The 18773-nt window shown below is 44.8% G+C and overlaps 1 protein-coding gene across 4 annotated transcripts in view; it reads left to right on the top strand.

Moving 5' to 3' along the window:
- GRM2 (glutamate metabotropic receptor 2) overlaps positions 1 to 18773 on the top strand; it is an 87632-nt gene that overhangs the window by 29580 nt on the left and 39279 nt on the right. The gene's annotated exons all lie outside the window — the stretch shown is intronic.

The following is an 18773-nucleotide window of genomic DNA, read 5'->3' as shown; positions in this document are numbered from 1 at the left end:
TTTCTGCAGGTATGCCACTGCCACTCTGTAGCCAAGCCCGAGGAGAACTCTCTGGCCCTTGGGAAGGGGTGTCAAGGATGTCAGTGCCAGGAAGGCCGCTCCTAATTCCATAACATTTGACACTACTCCGCTGGTGGAGTGAGACCATTTTCCTTGCAGTTTGACATTTCCGCAATGGGCGCCCCATCCTTGTCCGCTTGCATTTAACGTAACAATGGTCCATAAATATTTCCTCTAGTTTGTAGATGCGATAACTTTTGCGCAAACCAATCAATATACACTTATTGAGATTTTTTTACCAAAAATTTGTAGCAGAATACAAATTGGCCTAAAACGATGAAAAAATTTGTTTTTTATTTTTCTTTTTTATTGGGAATGTTATTTAGCATAAAGTGATAAATATAATTTTTTTTCTTTTTTTTTTCCACTTATTGGAATTTTTTTTACTAAAAATTTGCAGCAGAATACAAATTGGCCTAAATATATGAAGACATTTGCTTTTTTACATTTTTTATTGGATATATTTTATAGCAAAAAGTAAAAAATATTGTTTTTTCTTTCAGAATTGTCGCTCTTTTTTTGTTTATAGCGCAAAAAAGAAAAAGAAAAAAAAAAAAACAATTGCAGAGGTGATCAAATACCACCAAAAGAAAGCTTTATTTGTGGGAAATAAAGGACATCATTTTTATTTGGGTACATTGTCGCACGACCGCGCAATTGTCAGTTACACTAACGCAGTGCCTAATTGCAAAAATGGCCTGGTCATTAAGGGGGAAAATCTTCCGGTCCAGAAGTGGTTAATCACACACAGGGCACTGTTGGGTGCTGGATTGTTTTTTGTTTAATTCTATTGATCCATTTATTTATTTTTTTGGAGTTGCTTATAATTTATGTATGGACTATATTTCCCATATTGTTTCATTTATCTTGGTCATGTTACTATAGTGACAGTGTTGCGCTTCACTTCATTTGTTTATAATTTGCTGTCAAAGTAACAAATTGGAGAAATGAAGGTTTGTAGGCGGAGCGCCAATAAGAAATGTACACATTTCAAGTGTAACGGTTTACTTTCCATGGCGATTAAATCAGCAATCAGGTGAAGATGAATAAAATTTCTCTCTATTTCGTCCAAGGAGCCCACATGTTCCAAACGGAGCCAGCACTAACGCGTTTCAGCCTATTAAGGCCTTTAACCACTTGCCGAAAACTGACGTACCTGTCCCTGTCCCTATACCTGTCCCTGTGATAATGGAACAAACAAAAGGAAAGCCGCTCAGGTGCAAGTTCAAAGCATGGTGCAGGTCAGATCCGTCATCCAAACGCAGAAAAATCCAAAATTGAGACCGCACTCAAAGTAGTATGATGAAATCAAATAAACTCCTTTATTCCTCTTAAATGAAGCAAACAGACAGTGCACAAACAAACGTGTGGGTTGACGCGTTTCACGATGCTGTCGATCGCTTACTCATAACCACACGTGTGTGGTCTCAATTTTGGGTTTTCCTATACCTGTCCCTTTACCTGCACCTTTCCCTATTCCTGCACCTGTCCCTGTACCTGTCCCTGTTCCTGCACCTGTCCCTGTTCCTGCACCTGTCCCTGTACCTGCACCTGTCCCTGTACCTGTCCCTGTTCCTGCACCTGTCCCTGTACCTGCACCTGTCCCTGTTCCTGTACCTGTCCCTGTTCCTGTCCCTGTCCCTATCCCTGTACCTTACCCTGTCCCTGTCCCTGTACCCATCCCTGTACCTTACCCTGTCCCTGTACCTTACCCTGTACCTGTCCCTATACCTGTACCTGTCCCTGTGCCTATCCCCGTAGCAGTCCCTGTACCTGTCCCTATCCCTGTCCCTGTCCCTATACCTGTCCCTGTCCCTGTCCCTGTACCTGTCCCTGTCCCTGCACCTGTCCCTGTACATGTCCCTTTACCTGTATCTGTCCCTGTCCCTGTACCTGTACCTGTCCCTGTACCTGTACATTGGCTCAGAGAAGTGGTTGTAGCGGGATGAACTGCAGCTGCAGGCATTACCCCGGTTCCGTTTTTTAAAGCCGATGCGGCTCAGCAGCTGCTAGGCCGTTATCCCAGTGAGTGGGAGAGGACGTTCCCCCCCACTCGCCAACTTCCACGGCTCTGCCCGGGTCTCTTGTCCCACCGGGATACCCGAGCAACCAGCCGGCACGTCTGCTGGCTGGTTGGAGTCCCGAACAAAGCCGGTTTCGGCTTCAATCGTGTCTCCGATCAAGTAACCTGGAAGTGACGTGACTTCAGGTTTACTCGGCTGCCAACGGCACAGATTGTAAAAAAGTGTCAGTATTCAAAAATGCTGATTTAGGCATTTCTAATACTTTGAAGTGCAGAGGAGGGGTTTGGTGTCTTTTAGACTCCCGATCTCTCCATAAAGAGTACCTGTCACTGCCTATTACTGTCACAAGGGATGTTTAAGAATTTAAACAAATCCAAAATAACGAAACAAACTTTCAGATGAAATTTGAATTTGAACAGTTTTCGAATCAAATTCAAATGGTTTTCAAACCAAATTCGAATAGTTTTCGAATTTGAATAGTTTTCAAGTCGAATTTGAATTTCCAGAGAGTATTAAACAGAATAGAAAAGAATATGAAAAAATGGAATACAAAAGGATAGAGAAAAGCAGAACAAAATAAGAATAGAAAATAAAAGAACAGAAAAAAATAGAATGGATAATAAAGGAATAGAATAGAATAGAATAGACTATAGAAAGAATATAACCATGTTATGATATTTAAATTCCAAATAGAATACATTCACATTTGAATACAATAGAAATGAATGGAATGGAAAAAAAGAATAACATAGAAAAGAATAGAATAGAATAGAAAAAAAATAGAATAGAATAAATTATAAAGAATATAACCTTCTTCTGAAATTCAAATTTCAAATAGAATAAATTCAAATTTGAAAATCATAGAAAATAGAATCATAGGATAGAAAAAAACAGAGTAGAATAGAATAAACAATAGAAAAGAATAAAATAGAAAATAGAATAATAGTATAGAAAAAGTAGAATAGAATAGACGATAGAAAAGAATAGAATAGAATAGAATAGAATAGAATAGAATAAAAAGAATATAACAATATAACTGTTTTCTGAAAATCGAATTTCGAATAGAAAATAATAGAATATTATACAATAGAATGGAAAATAAAGGAATAGAATAGAATAGCATAGAAAATAAGAAAGAATATAACCATCTTATGAAATTCGAATTCCAAATAGAATAAATTTGAATATGAACACAATAGAAAAGAATAGAAGGGAAAAAAGAGAATAGCATAGAAAAGAATAGAAAAAAAAAAAGAAAAGAATAAAATGGAAACAATATAACCTTCTTCTGAAATTCGAATTTCAAATAGAATAAATTCAAATCTGAAAAAAATAGAATAGAAAAAGAATAATAGGATAGAAAAAATAGAGTAGAGTAGAATAAACAATAGAAAAGAATATAATAGAATAAAAAGAATATAACAATATAACTGTTTTCTGAAATTCAAATTTCGAATAGAAAAGAATAGAATATAATAGAAAAGAAAAGATTAGAACAGAAAATAAAAGAATAGAATAGAAAAAAAAACAAAAGAATAGAATGGAATAGAAAGAAAATAACCATCTTCCAAAATGTGATTACGGATGAAATTCGATTCGAATTTGAATGGATTCGAATTTTGAAAATTTGAATCAATTCAAATTAGAATAAACTAAAGGAATTTCGAAGACAGATAAATTAATTTAACTGAACGAATTTATGTAAATACTGAATAGAAATGAAACAAAATTACTGCATATGTCTGTTTGTAACTTTAAAATAAAGTAAAAAAATAGATGAAAAAAGGCAGCTAAAGATCCGGCCAAACTGACCAATGGAACGCCATCTGAGCTGATGGGTAATATTTTTCTTTCCTATAATCTGCCCTTTGTTACCCCATATTGGCTCTAATCTGCTTCTTCAGTCTATGCGGCTTTCTATATTAAAGCTGCAAATGAATGAGGAGGATGTACAGACATATGTAGACTAATAGAAATAATATCTTCTAGAAAACCTTCAGCTGTAATTCAGTTTTCGGGCGGATTTGCTGCGGGGGGACTTGATCTCCGAGTCTTTATTCTGGCCGGGGGAAGCCGCCAGCGTCGCGCTCCGCTGCCTGACATGATGATGGATTTATTATTACAGTAACAGAATTATTTTCATACTTTTTACCATAAATACTATCTTTACAATCACTGACAATTAGAAGAGGGAAATAATCACATCTCATATGCAAATAAAAGGCAGTTGTAGAGAATTCCGAGCCGTTCCTCTGGAGACGCCTAAAAGGAAGATCCGGACTTATTAGGGAAACCCCCGAGAAAGAAGAATTTTGGTCAGACAGGAACATGGGATAATCTTATACAATAAGGAGCTGCTGTAATCACTAAATATTTATTTCTTTATTTTATTTATTTCTTATTTCTTTATTTTATTAATTTTTTTACTTTATTATTTTTTATTATTTCTTTATTTTTTATTTTATTTATTATATAGCACCATTAATTTACACAGCACTTTACATATACATTGTACATTTACATCAGTCCCCACCCTCAAGGAGCTTACAATCTAAGGTCCCTAACTCACATTCATACACACATATAGGGGCCAATTTAGACAGGAGCCAATTAACATATCAGCCATTCTTTGGAGTGTGGGAGGAAACCAGAGTACCTGGAGGAATCCCACGCAGGCACAGGGAGAACATGCAAACTCCAGGCAGGTAGAGTCATGGTTGGGATTGAAACCAGCGACCCTTCTGCTGCTAGGCGAAAGTGCTAACCACTACACCACTGTGCCACTCAAATGTCACCATTTACCAAATTCTGCTCCTTTCCTTGCAAAGCAGTAAAATGTAATATGGGCAGCCCAGTGTCTTAGTGGTTAGCACTGGGTTACCTTGCATGACTAGAGTTCTTGGTTCAAATCCTGGCCAGGATCAGCATGGAGTTTAAATGGCTCCCTGTGAGTGCATGGGGTTATTTGGCTCCTGTCTAAATTGGCCCCAGTATGTATATGCGATAGGGACCTTAGATCAGTATTTCTCAACCAGGGTTCTGTGGCACCCTGGAGAGCCTTCTGGTCTCATCAGGGTTTCTGTGCTACATCTTATATTTTTTATTATATATCACGCATTTCCATACTGTAGACAGGATGGCTGAGGACTCTGATGTGAAAGTGGTGGGCTAAGAACTCTGATGTGAAAGTGGTGGGGTGACCACTATAATGTGAAAGTGGTGGGGTGAGGACCCTTATGTGAAAGTGGTGGGCTGAGGACTCTGATGTGAAAGTGGTGGGCTGAGGACTCTTAAGTGAAAGTGGTGGGCTGAGGACTCTTAAGTGAAAGTGGTGGGCTGAGGACTCTGATGTGAAGGGAAGGACTGAGTTGAGGGCTCTGATATGAAAGGAGGGGGGTTGAGGACTGTGATGGGAAAGGGATAGAGGGCGGGGGCGAGGACTCTAATGCAAATGGGGGACTCTGATGTGAAAGGAGAAACTTCTGATGAGGTGAAGGGACTCCATTTTAGACTGGATGCTATGATCATTGGTGTCAGTGGGTGGAATAGTGCCCCATCATTGGTGTCAGTGGGAGGAATAGTGCCCAATCATTGGTGTCAGTGGGAGGAATAGTGCCCCATTGTTGGTGTCAGTGGGTGGAATAGTGCCCCATCATTGGTGTCAGTGGGAGGAATAGTGCCTCATCATTGCTGTCAGTGGGAGGAATAGTGCCCCATCATTGGTGTCAGTGGGAGGGATGGTGCCCCATCATTGGTGTCAGTGGGAGGAATAGTGCCCCATTGTTGGTGTCAGTGGGAGGAATAGTGCCCCATCATTGCTGTCAGTGGGAGGGATGGTGCCCCATCATTGGTGTCAGTGGGAGGAATAGTGCCCCATTGTTGGTGTCAGTGGGAGGAATAGTGTCCCATCATTGGTGTCAGTGGAAGGAATAGTGCCCCATCATTGGTGTCAGTGGGAGGGATGGTGCCCCATCATTGGTGTCAGTGGGAGGAATAGTGCCCCATTGTTGGTGTCAGTGGGAGGAATAGTGTCCCATCATTGGTATCAGTGGGAGGAATAGTGCCCCATCATTGGTGTCAGTGGGAGGGATGGTGCCCCATCATTGGTGTCAGTGGGAGGGATGGTGCCCCATCATTGGTGTCAGTGGGAGGAATTGTCCCCCATTGTTGGTGTCAGTGGGAGAAATAGTTTCCCTTTATTGTTGTCAGTGGGAGGAATAGTGCCCCGTCATTGATGTCAGTGGGAGGAATAGTGCCCCATCATTGGTGTCAGTGGGAGGATAGTGCCCCGTTGTTGGTATCAGTGAGAAGAATAGTGCCTCATATCAATGGGGGAAAAGTACCCCCGAGACTGGATGAAGCCAAGAAAAGGGCCGTATCGGGCCCGCAGTAGTTTGGAGACCATTGCTGTAGGACAGGGAGAAATATCCTTTGAAAATGTCCAATAGGACGAAACGCGTCAGTAGCCTCCTTTAGACTTTTTTGCCTCCTTTGTATATTGCCTGTAACCATCGGATGTTTGTAAGTGCAATTCTTTGCTTTTTTTTAATTAAAAGTCTGTTAGCAGTATTACGCTATGTGCACTTCTTTTCTTGGCTTTCATGCGGTCTGGTATATGAGAGATTTTCCACTTCTCCCTCTACTTCCCCATGAGCCTGGAACTACATCTCTGGTCGCTTTTTAGGAGGATTTTGGATCATCTCATAACAGAGGCGTAACTAGAACCTTCAGGGCCCCGGTGCAAAAAACCATGAAGGGCCCCTCCAGCCCCTGGCCGGGGCCCTTCCCTTCAAGCCTGGGGCTCTTCCCACTGCTCTTTGGACCCTTTACTCTCGTTGCGGGGCCCTTTATTACGGTCCCGCAGCGGGATCCTTTCACAAGTCCTGCAAAGACAGCAGAACACAAGTGAACTGGATGGAAGGAGTGGCGGGGGCAGCATACAGAAGAACCAATCTCCTCCATTTTCCTCCTGCAGCTACAGGAGAAAAAAGAGGACAGTGATTTCTCTACATGCTGCCCCCGCCGCCCCTCCTATCCAGGTGTACAGGGGAGCCACGCAGGCCCCCTGCAGCATGGGGCCCGGTTGCAATTGCACCCCCTGCAACCCCTGTAGCTACGCCCCTGTCTCATAAGCCTGTTTGGTCTGTTTGTCATATGATAATACAGGCCCACAGCATCTGGTGAGCGCCCATTTCTTATGTTCATCTGGTGACGGGATTCATCTCACTTTAAGTCACAATTTTGTCTGATATCAGGATCTGTCACGTTTTGGGACTGTATTCACCTTCATCATCCATTTTTATGGGACTTGATTTAATCATATGTCACTGATTATTTATTTGATAATGTTATCACTCATTGATTATGTATTACTTACATGCAGGGCTTTTTTTTAGCGGGAATGCAGGGGAACGCAGTTCCGGCACCTCCAGCACTGACTAATTGTAGTCGCAAGGGGTGCTGTGGTGTGCTGCAGGGTCTATTGATTGGGGGATACATTCTAGCTGGAGGGGATCTGTTTTTTCAGGGGGTCTTTTGTTGCTGAGGGGGTCTATTATTGCTGGTGGGGGACCTTGTTGCTGGGGGTGGGTCCTATATTGAGGATCAGTTGTTGCTGGAGAAGATGAGAGAGAGGTCTATTGTTGCTGGCTAACAGAGAGTCTATTGATGCTAGGGGGGAAAATATTGTTGTGGGAGGTCTGTTGTTGTTAGGGGGATCTATTGGTGCTGGTGGGGGCCTTATTGTTACTGGCTGCAGGGGATCTATTTTACTGCTTTTCTTGTTATCCTTACCAAATTCTATACAGATTATTCAGCACCACAAAATGATACGTAGTTCTGTATTCTCTGATAGGGCAGTACTGGGAGGTGGGTAGGGCGATTGGACCCAAGGAATGGTGCTCAGAGGTGGGTGGGGGGCAGAGAAGAGGGGTGACTCGGAAAGGAGGGGTGGAGTTCCTGCACCTATTCTCTGAGAAAAAAAGCCCTGCTTACATGTCACATTTATCTAGCGCTGCACTTACCATTTACCCTATGTCTTTATAACTTGTTTATCAGTTATTCAGTGCTGGCAGCTTTGAATTTGGTGTTAGCGCTTAATAGACCACACCTTGTTGCCAACTTATGTTGTATTGGGGCCCTCAACTGTGGCCCCTGAGCAGAGGAGGACTGGGCCAGGGGGCAGGGGGGGGGGGGAATGGCCGCTCTGATGCCCTGTAAAAATGCTGCAACGCTTCTGCTACAGACATGCCTAAAGGCTTCCTGGTGAAGAGAAGTAATAAGTCCCCCCCCCCCCCCAGCATGGATGGTATAAACTGTGTCTGCGCAGAGGTCGGTTTAATGCCCCACTGGAGACTCTCCTCCCCCTGGCCAGCCCCAACCAAGCTGTCCCAGCTCCCCTCAACTGCCCTCTGCTGGCCAGGTCGGGAACCGGGGTTCAGTTGGTGAGTAGAGAGTATCGGGAGTGGAGTTAGAGCCTGGAATGAGGGTCAGGAGGGGGACAGGAAGAGGGAGAGTGGGAGTGGGGGTGGGGCCCATCCGCTACACCATGGGCCTCCGGTTTGTACTTGCCCCCTGACATCACTAAAGGTGGCCCAACACTTGCTTTGGTCTCTTCTCACCATCACTGTCTTGTTGGGTCCCAAGCCCTACTCTACAGGAGCCGTGGTTTCCATGCACTGCACTGATGATGGCCAAAAAACTTGAAACATCTGTAAGTTTGGAATACACGGCTGTGTAACATTAGACTACATCTGCACTCTACACCCGCCATTCTGGACGTGCGTCTGGCTCCTGGGGCATAAAGAAATGCTCCGCATTGCTCTGTCCATTGTCCTAAAATGAGGAATAACCTTATTTTCGGGACATGTGATGGAACGATAGACAGGTGAAGACCTTCTGTTCTAAGAAGACTACATAAGGATGAATAGTAACACTTGTAAAATGTATCAAAAACATTCCGGAACGCTAAAATACGGCGAGAATGTAACAATTTCTCTGTAAATTCTCCTCTTACTATAAAGCTACAAATTGCTGCAATTGAGAAATAATTGGCACAAAAGAGCCCACTGACCACCAATGTAAGGAGCATTCTTCACACTGACTACCAATGAAAGGGCATTCTTCCCATTGACCACCAATGTAAGAGACATTCTTCCCACTGACCACCAATGTAAGGGACATTCTTCCCACTGATCACCAATGTAAGGGACATTCTTCCTATTGACCATCAATGTAAGGAGCATTCTTCCCATTGACCAATGACCACCAATGAAAGGGACATTCTTCCCACTGACCACCAATGTAAGAAGCATTCTTCCCATTGACCATCGATGTAAGGGCATTCTTCCCATTAACCATCAATGTAAGGCACATTCTTCCCACTGACCTCCAATGTAAGGGTTATTCTTACCACTGACCACCAATGTAAGGAACATTCTTCCCACTGACCACCAAAGTAAGGAGCATTCTTCCCATTGACCAATGACCACCGATGAAAGGGGCATTCTTCCCACTGACCACCAATGTAAGGAGCATTCTTCCAATTGACCATCAATGAAAGGGCATTCTTCCCATTGACCATCAATGTAAGGCAAATTCTTCCCACTACCAATGTAAGGGGCGTTCTTCCCACTGACCACCAATGTAAGGCACATTCTTCCCATTGACCATCAATGTAAGGGCATTCTTCCCATTGACCATCAATGTAAGGCACATTCTTCCCATTGACAATCAATGTAAGGAACATTCTTCCCATTGACCATCAATGTAAGGGACATTCTTCCCACTGACCATCAATGAAAGGGGCGTTCTTCCCACTGACCACCAATGTAAGGGCATTCTTCCTATTCCCCCTCTACATCCGCCATTCTGGACATGCGTCTGGCTCCTGGGGCATAAAGAAATGCTCCGCATTGCTCTGTCCATTGTCTTAAAATGAGGAATAACCTTATTTTTGGGACATGTGATGGAACGAGAGACACGTGAAGACCTTCTGTTCTAAGAAGACTACATAAGGATGAATAGTAACACTTGTAAAATGTATCAAAAACATTCCGGGAACGCTGAAATACGCCGAGAATGTAACAATTTCTCTGAAAATTCTCCTCTTACTATAAAAGCTACAAATTGCTGCAATTGAGAAATAATTGACACAAAAGAGAACCAAAAAAAAAAAAAAAAAAAAGATGAAGTTTACAGAAAAACAGATTGGTTTGGGGGGGGGGGGGGGGTGTGCACCGTGAAATGTAGGCTTCTCGGTGATGGCTGAGGACTCTGGAAGTGAGAATGGTGGAGATTGGTGGATGTTGTGATGAATGCACACAGGAGGGCTGGAGGAGAGGAGTGGGAAGAAGACTCGCTGAGCGCAGACAGATGGATTTGTGTTACACAGATGCCCACGTAAACAGCACATTGTTAAGCATGTTGGTTGAAGGTTTCTATGCAGGACGTATCACATTGTACAGGACAAAGACCCCCGTGCATTGACAGCTGCAAAGGGGTCACTCTCAAAGGCGGCGCAAGGCATTCTGGGAAAACCCATACAACAGAGCCTGGGGATCAGTGTGGGAGTGAACAGGAAATAATCAGAAACAGCGCGTCTTCTATTTATTCCATTGCTGGACTGGAGCCAATTCACAGCAACAGTACAAAAATATCCTTGCACAGGGATATTAATAAATATATACGTATGTATATATATATATATATATATATATATATATATATATATATATATATATATACACTGTATGTTCTAATTCTACAACCGCCATAGGAAACCCACAAGCCAAGGGAACCTCTCTAGAGAAATGAGAGAGATGGAACCCTGTTGGAAAAATAAAGTAGATCTAATTGGTTTATTGTATTCTGCAGCTGGTGATCCTGCATTGGTTAGGTTCACTTTTTTCCAGTTTTGCACCTGCATTGTCACCCTTTCCCACTGACAATGGAGGGGCATTCTTCCCACTGACCACCAATGTAAGGGGCATTCTTCCCACTGACTACCAATGTAAGGAGCATTCTTCCCACTGACCACCAATGTAAGGGGCGTTCTTCCCACTGACCACCAATGTAAGGCACATTCTTCCCTCTACCAATGAAAGGGGCATTCTTCCCACTAACCACCAATGTAAGGGCATTCTTCCCATTGACCATCAATGTAAGGAACATTCTTCCCACTGACTACCAATGTAAGGAGCATTCTTCCCACTGACCACCAATGTAAGGGGCATTCTTCCCATTGACCATCAATGTAAGGGGCATTTTTCCCACTGACCACCAATGTAAGGGGCGTTCTTCCCACTGACCACCAATGTAAGGCACATTCTTCCCTCTACCAATGTAAGGGACATTCTTCCCACTGACCACCAATGTAAGGGCATTCTTCCCATTGACCATCAATGTATGGCACATTCTTCCTATTGACCACCAATGTAAGGAGCATTCTTCCCACTGACCTTCAATGAAAGGGGCATAATTCCCACTGACCACCAATGTAAGGGGCATTCTTCCCACTGACCACCAATGTAAGGAGCATTCCTCCCACTGACCCCCAATGTAAGGGACATTCTTCCCGCTGACCACCAATATAAGGAGCATTCTTCCCACTGACACCTAACGTAAGGGACATTCTTCCCACTGACCACAAATGTAAGGGGCATTCCTCCCACTGACCATCAATGTAAGAGACAGTCTTCCCAATTTTTGTTTATTAAAAGTCTTGCAATCAATAATCATAAAATCAATATACATAAATAAATATATACATATTTACATGAAAAGGGAAAAAAAATACATAGCAAGTTCTGCTCTCAAATAAAGAATGGCTTTACAGCAAAAACAAAACTCACATCATGAAACACATCATTACCGGAAAAAATTATCTTAATAAGACTCACACCACCACACCAGACATCAAACCTGCGAGGTCAAGAAACAAAACCACTCCCATTATGCATGCAGCCCTTCTTCAAAAATGAAGATATTAACTAACAAAAGCTAAGGGCGTGAAAAAAAATAGCATAGGAAAAAAGCTTTTCACCCAGAGATGGACAGTTCACCAAAAGCAGGTCTGATATTCCTCCACGCCCTTATCCAGACCGCTCGAGGCTCCCTGCCCTTCTCAAGACCCCGAATCTTCCCAACCTCACCAAGAATATCGTACACCACCACCTCGACAGGGAGGACTTTCTTCCGCAGGGTAATCTGGCACCGTGCATTCCACGTGAAGTAACGGACAACTATACTAACTAGAAAAAGTGTATTCAAATCAAAATCCCAGCGAGTCGGGAATGCCCCGTACACCCACTCCGCATAACTCATGCGATAGAGAAAGGGGATGCCTAGAGCCCTCCCCACCCTTTTATACACCTCTATGTTAAAGGGACACTGGAGCAAAAAGTGGTCCATAGACTCCACTTTACCAACACACTCCGCTCTAGGACAATCCCGATCATCCACAGGGCGATGCTTCAGGTTCCCTCTCACATAGAGCCTTCCATGGAAAGCGAGCCAGGCTTGATCCCTAAACTTCAAAGGGATTCTTCCTAAGTTAATTAAACGCAACCCCTCCCTCATTATGGGGCCTGGGCAATCCCTTAAGGTCAGCGACACACTGAAAGCAGAGCCCAAAATCCTCTTCTCCAGAAGCTTTCTGGGGAGGGACTTGATATCCCCCACTGTCACCTGCCACTGCCTAAGTATTTTCAGACACGGGGCAACATAAGCCGGAAGCTTGCCATGTCGGACTCTCAGACTTTTCACTGGCCCGCCATCTTCCCAGCATCGCAGAAAAGGCCTAAACCAAGATTGAAAAATACCCACCCATCCCGGCGGGGTCTCTGCTAACATATTACCAAGATTATACTTTAAAAAAAGCAGAGAAAAGAAAACTATAGGGTTGACCATTCCTAGACCACCCTCCCGCCTGGACAGGTAAGTTACATTGCGTTTGATCAGGTTCAGCCTATTTCCCCATAACAGTTGGAAAAAGCAGCTGTACACCCTTGCATAGAGAGATTCCGGCAAGATACAGACAAAGCTGACATATAAAAAGATTGGGATCAGGTAAGTTTTAATCAAGTCAACCCTTTCCCTCAAGGAAAGTTTCCATTTCTTCCAGCTTGCCACCTTGGCATTGGCATTCAACAACCTGCTTTCCCAATTTCGATGACCATAGTCACCAGGACCAAATTTGATGCCCAACACTTTAATTTCCTGCTGGGGCTCTGGGAAGGCATCCGGAAGTTCGAAGCTTTCACCCTCCTCACCCATCCAGAAAACTTCACTCTTTTCATGATTGATTTTAGAGCCAGAAGCCTCAGTGTACTGCTCTATCACAGAGACCACCTCCTGCGCCTCCTCCATCCCAGAGATAATAACAGACACATCATCGGCATAGGCCACGACCTTCAAAGGCGGCACACCAGCAATGCCCAAAGGCACCCCACACAACGATCCACTCTCTAACCTTCTTATGAAGGGGTCGATTGCGAATACATATAGCAGGGGGCTCAAAGGACACCCCTGGCGCACACCAGAGCCAACCTCAAAAGGCCGTCCAACCCAACCATTAACAAGTGGGAAGCTCTCAGCCCCTTTATATAATGTTTTCAGCCAATCAATAAACCTCCCCTGCAGGCCGTATCTACCAAGTAGCAAATACAGGTACTCATGATTGACTCGATCAAAAGCCTTCGCCTGATCCAATGCCAGCAAGTACTTTCTCCATCCAGCAGCCCTGCATCGCTCCAAAGCCTCCTGGACAGCTAAAATTGCTGAAAAGGTACTTCTGCCCTGGACCGAGCAGTGCTGATGATTGGACAACAAATCGCCTGCTACTGACGACAAGCGCCAAAAAAGAATCTTCGCCAAGATCTTTCTATCAACATTGAGAAGACTGATGGGGCGCCAGTTCTCAATTATTGAGGGGTCTTTACCTTTTGACAGAAGAATCACAGCGGATTGCCTCATGGAGGGAGGGAGAGAACCCTCTTCTAAACAGCTGTTATAAACCTCCGCTAAAAAGGGAGCCAGAATGGACTTAAAACACTTGTAAAATTCAGCTGTCAACCCATCTGGCCCAGGCGACTTTTTGGTAGCCAGCTTCTCTATAGCACGAACTACCTCATCCGCTGAAATTGGTTCTGTCAAATCCATCAAAGGCAATGTATCATTTCCCAATCCTGGAGTAGAATCCAGAAAGCTTTCCATCCTGTCCCGACTAAGGTCCTTTCTTCCCAGAAGGTCTGCGTAATATGACCTGAAGATCTCCAGGATCCCTGATCTGGACTTCACCAGGGAACCCGTACTATCCCTCAGACCTATGACCATCTTAACTGCTATGCCTTGCTTACAGTTCTGGTAAGGATCAGGCGAGTGATATTTCCCGTAATCTCTCTCCAGAACCAAGGAGGCATGCCGGTCGTATTGACACTTCCTAAGAAGAAGCTTTACCTCCGAGATCTCCCCTGGATCTCCTCCATACGAGACAAGACGATCAAGCTTCCTCCGCAAATGCTGGTAGGCAATATACATACCAAGCTGCTTCTTCTTACTTATGGCCTTGAAAAGTCCAATCGCCCTTTGTTTCACAAGCTCCCACCACTCTGACTTACTGCTGCAAAAGTCCAGAATAGAAACCTGTGCCTGAAAAAAATCCTCAAAGGATTGTCTTACCTCTACATCTTCCAGGAGAGCCGAATTCAGTTTCCAGGTACCCCTTCCCCTGGGTGGAGTGTCCGAGGCATTCAGAGTCACAGACAGCATACAGTGGTCAGAGAACTCCACCGCCCTCAACTCAGGAGCCGAGAAAGCAGAGTTCTCCTTTAAAAAAAACCTATCTATCCTACTCTGACTATTCCCTCTCTGAAACGTGAATCCCGTGCTGCCAGGGCAGTGCTTAATGTGCACATCTACCAGGCCTGCTTGTCTAACCATATCTCTAAGAAAAACGCTATCATAACCCAGCCTGTCTATGGAGACCCTCCTGTCTTCAGGCCTAATTATGGTGTTAAAGTCACCTCCAAAGACAACCTGCTGGGATGTAAAAAGGAAGGGCTTGATCTTTGTGAAGAGGCATTTCCTGTCCCATTTTGACTGCGGTCCATAGATATTGATCAGGCGCAGGTCCTGCCCCCTAACAGAGACGTCTAAGACCATGCATCTCCCCATTTCTACCTCAATTATCCGCCGGCACGTTACCATATCGGTTTTAAAAAGAACCGCAACTCCGCTGCAAGGCTCAGCCGCAAGAGACCAAAAGGAGGGACCGCATCTCCACTCCCTTTTTGCTAGATGGACATCGGCCAAAGTATTGAGCCAGGTCTCTTGCAAAAATAAAATCTCAGCATCAAACTCACTGAGCAAAAATAAGGCAATATCACGAGCTCTTGCAGATTTCACGCTGGCGACATTAATGGTCGCCACCTTTAACAGAGCGGGCACTGCCATCAGGATGATTGGGGTAGTCGTTTCTTAACCTCCACCACACTCTCATCACCCGAAACAGCTCTCTTTACACTATGTGACTCCCCCTCATCCATAGATGATAAAGAAGTAGATAAATCAGATACTAACTCCTCCCCTGATAAAACCGAAAATGTGTTGCCAAGAGGAACCCCTCCTGGCTCTAACTGTAAGGAAGAAATGACCGCTTTACTGGTCTTCCTCTTCTTCTTTTTCTTCCTCTTTGTCCTCTCCCACCCCTCATCATCCGAATCCTCCACAACAGAGGGTGAGACATGGGACATGGACACCCCTCCCTCAACCCCATCGACCCCACCACCATCCAGCACCCCTGCACCCTCTTGGCCGCGTTTGCGGTGTCGAGAGACAGGGACTGGAGGTGGAGTAGGCCGAGGGGGAAGATCCACTATACCCGCCCCCCCAGCAGCTTCCGCTAGTCTGGAGGATCTACGCACAGTAGATGTAGGAACAAAAGGAGGGACAGACTCAGGGACCACATCACTAGGGGAAACAGAATCTGACACAACAGACACAGGAGGGACAGACTCAGGGACCACATCACTAGGGGAAACAGAATCTGACACAATAGACACAGGAGGGGCAACAACAATTTCCTCTCTAACTTCAGCTGCTTCATCTTCTTTATCAAGCCTCTGCAGCTCAGTCTCCAATCCTGGCAAGTTATGCAGTGCCTCTGGGCACTGGCTATATGGATGACCCAGCTGCTGGCACAAATTGCACCGAATCTGGGTGCATTCTCTGGCCAAATGGCCTAAATCCTGGCACAGTGAGCACTTCTTGTGGGTGCAGGACGATGCAAAGTGGCCTTTATCACCACATTTATTACACACCTTAGGCTGACCTTGGTAGAAAATGGTCAGCCTATCCCTACCCAGAAAGGCTGAGCAGGGAAGGTGCTGAACTACATCGCCCAGCACCCCCAATTTTAGTGACACTGTCCAGGCCCCTGTCCATATCCCATGCTCATCAAGGACCTTCCGCAGTGGAGTGAGGACCTCGCCATATCGGCGTAGCCATACTAATAAATCAGCCTCTGGTATGGATTCGTTACGCACCAGAATGGTCACCGACTTTATCAAAGGCTGCCTTGAAATTACCTTTGGCACCAAACCTCTCCACTGCTGAAGGCCCTTGCACCTCCTAAATCTCTCCCAGAAGAGATCCAAACTTTCAGGTTTTACAAACGATAAATCAAATTCATAACTCCCCACCGGGCAAATTAAAGCAAAAATATCACAGGCTTTAAACCCCATTTCCAAAATCAACTCAGCCACCCTCCCCCTTACTATTGGGGTTCCTTCCCCCTCCCACCTCAACTGTACCACATTCCTCCTCCTATACCCACTAACCTGCCCCCCAAAAAACCTCCCTGAATTGTGATTAACAGAATCCCCACCACCCACCCTGGTGCGACTCCCCAAAGCTGAAGCATAGCTTCCAACATTCCTCCCAGCAGAAAATCCATCAGTTTTTTTTAAATTATCTGACACACACTTAGCAGATAACGATTGCACAGATTCGGGATTGATCTGTGCAATCAAATCTTTCCTCTGCTGAGCAGGGGGAGAAATAACATTTTCATTTTTCCCAGCATTACTAACCCCTTCACCACCACCCACCACATTCATTGCTTTAACATTAATGTCATTTTTTATACTTGCTGGGATATTTATTATTCCTGTTGTCTTCACAGCAGAATCCATAGCTGCTGCTGCACTGGTAAGAGTTTCAGCGATCATCTTCTCTTCCACTGGGACAGAGTTTTCAGTTGTAGAAATAGAATCCTGTTTTAACATAGCAGCAGGTAAAGCATTGCAGGATATTTCCATTGCTACTTCCATTCCACTTGCAACACCATGTTGATCCCCTCCCCCACCAGCAAACAGCTGGTCAATCAACCCTGGAACACTGGGAAACTCAGCTGAAGCAAACTCTTTGGAGTTTGCAGCCATTTTGCTTGTAGAGGGACTACTGGTCTCAGCAGGAGCAGAAAAATCTATGCCTGGGGTGTTAGATGCAGGTCCATCCACCTTTCTTTCACAATCTGGTGATTCTGTCAGGGATTTACCCTGCATGTCTGCACCCGATTTCTCCTCAGCAATAACTGCAATATGCAGTTCCTTCTCACCTGGGACACCATCCACTACAGCAGGTGGGGCAGACATGCTGGAAGGCAGCATGGTATACTGGGATTTCTCCACCAGTACTGGCTTTGCTGGCCTGTATCTCCTCTGCCCATCTTCAGGGATTTCTGATGGATCATCAGAAAAGACAAACTTGTCTGCTTTCAGGGGTGACTCCATCTCCTGGATAAATGTCAGGGATCCATGTCCACTCTCAACCCCCTGGCTGGTTGCCGCTGGTGATTCCCAGTTCTGGCATGGGGGGAGAGGTGCAGAGGCAGATGGAGCCGGGTCATCCATTAACGGAGGCTGCTGATCCACAGAACTTGCTGATGCTTGGCTGGTAAATCTCCTCTCATTGTCAAATTTTTCTTTAAATGCTCCACTTCCGTCTTTCAGCCTTTCCAATAATAAAGATTGTTTCTTCACCTTTTCCTCCAATTCCTGCAACTCAGGCTTCATGGCTGTGCGATTTTTACTCCAGGCCTGGAAATACTTAGTTTTGAAGGATTTGTGTTCAGCCTTCAAAACTTTAAGCTTTTCTTCAGCTCTTCCAATCGCCCTAAAACGATTGATAACCTTCTGGCTGAAGACATCCGCATTCTCACCAGGGCCTGGACCCACAGACAGGTCCTCCACCTCCTCCTCACTAGGCCCCGTGTCATCAGGGGGATCCCTCCCAGGGCCTCCCCCAGGATCAGGCATTGTTCCTGGGCCAAGCTAGCAGGCAAGGCCCAGGCTTGAAAAGGGCTGGATCTCACAGAGAGCTCCTTGGGTGTGTCCTCCTCCTTCTTCCCACTGACCACCAATGTAAGGAGCATTCTTCCCACTGACCACCAATGTAAGGGACAGTCTTCCCATTGACCATCAATGTAAGGCACATTCTTCCCACTGACCTTCAATGAAAGGGACATTCTTCCCACTGATCACCAATGTAAGGAGCATTCTTCCCACTGACCACCAATGTAAGGGACAGTCTTCCCATTGACCATCAATGTAAGGCACATTCTTCCCACTGACCTTCAATGAAAGGGACATTCTTCTCACTGACCACCAATGTAAGGAGCATTCTTCTCAC

This window comes from Pelophylax lessonae, assembly GCF_965119305.1.
Source record: "Pelophylax lessonae genome assembly, chromosome: 8".
Lineage (NCBI taxonomy): Eukaryota > Metazoa > Chordata > Amphibia > Anura > Ranidae > Pelophylax > Pelophylax lessonae.
The sequence above is the reverse complement of the archived record's forward strand: the minus strand, read 5'-3'. Positions and strand labels throughout refer to the sequence as shown.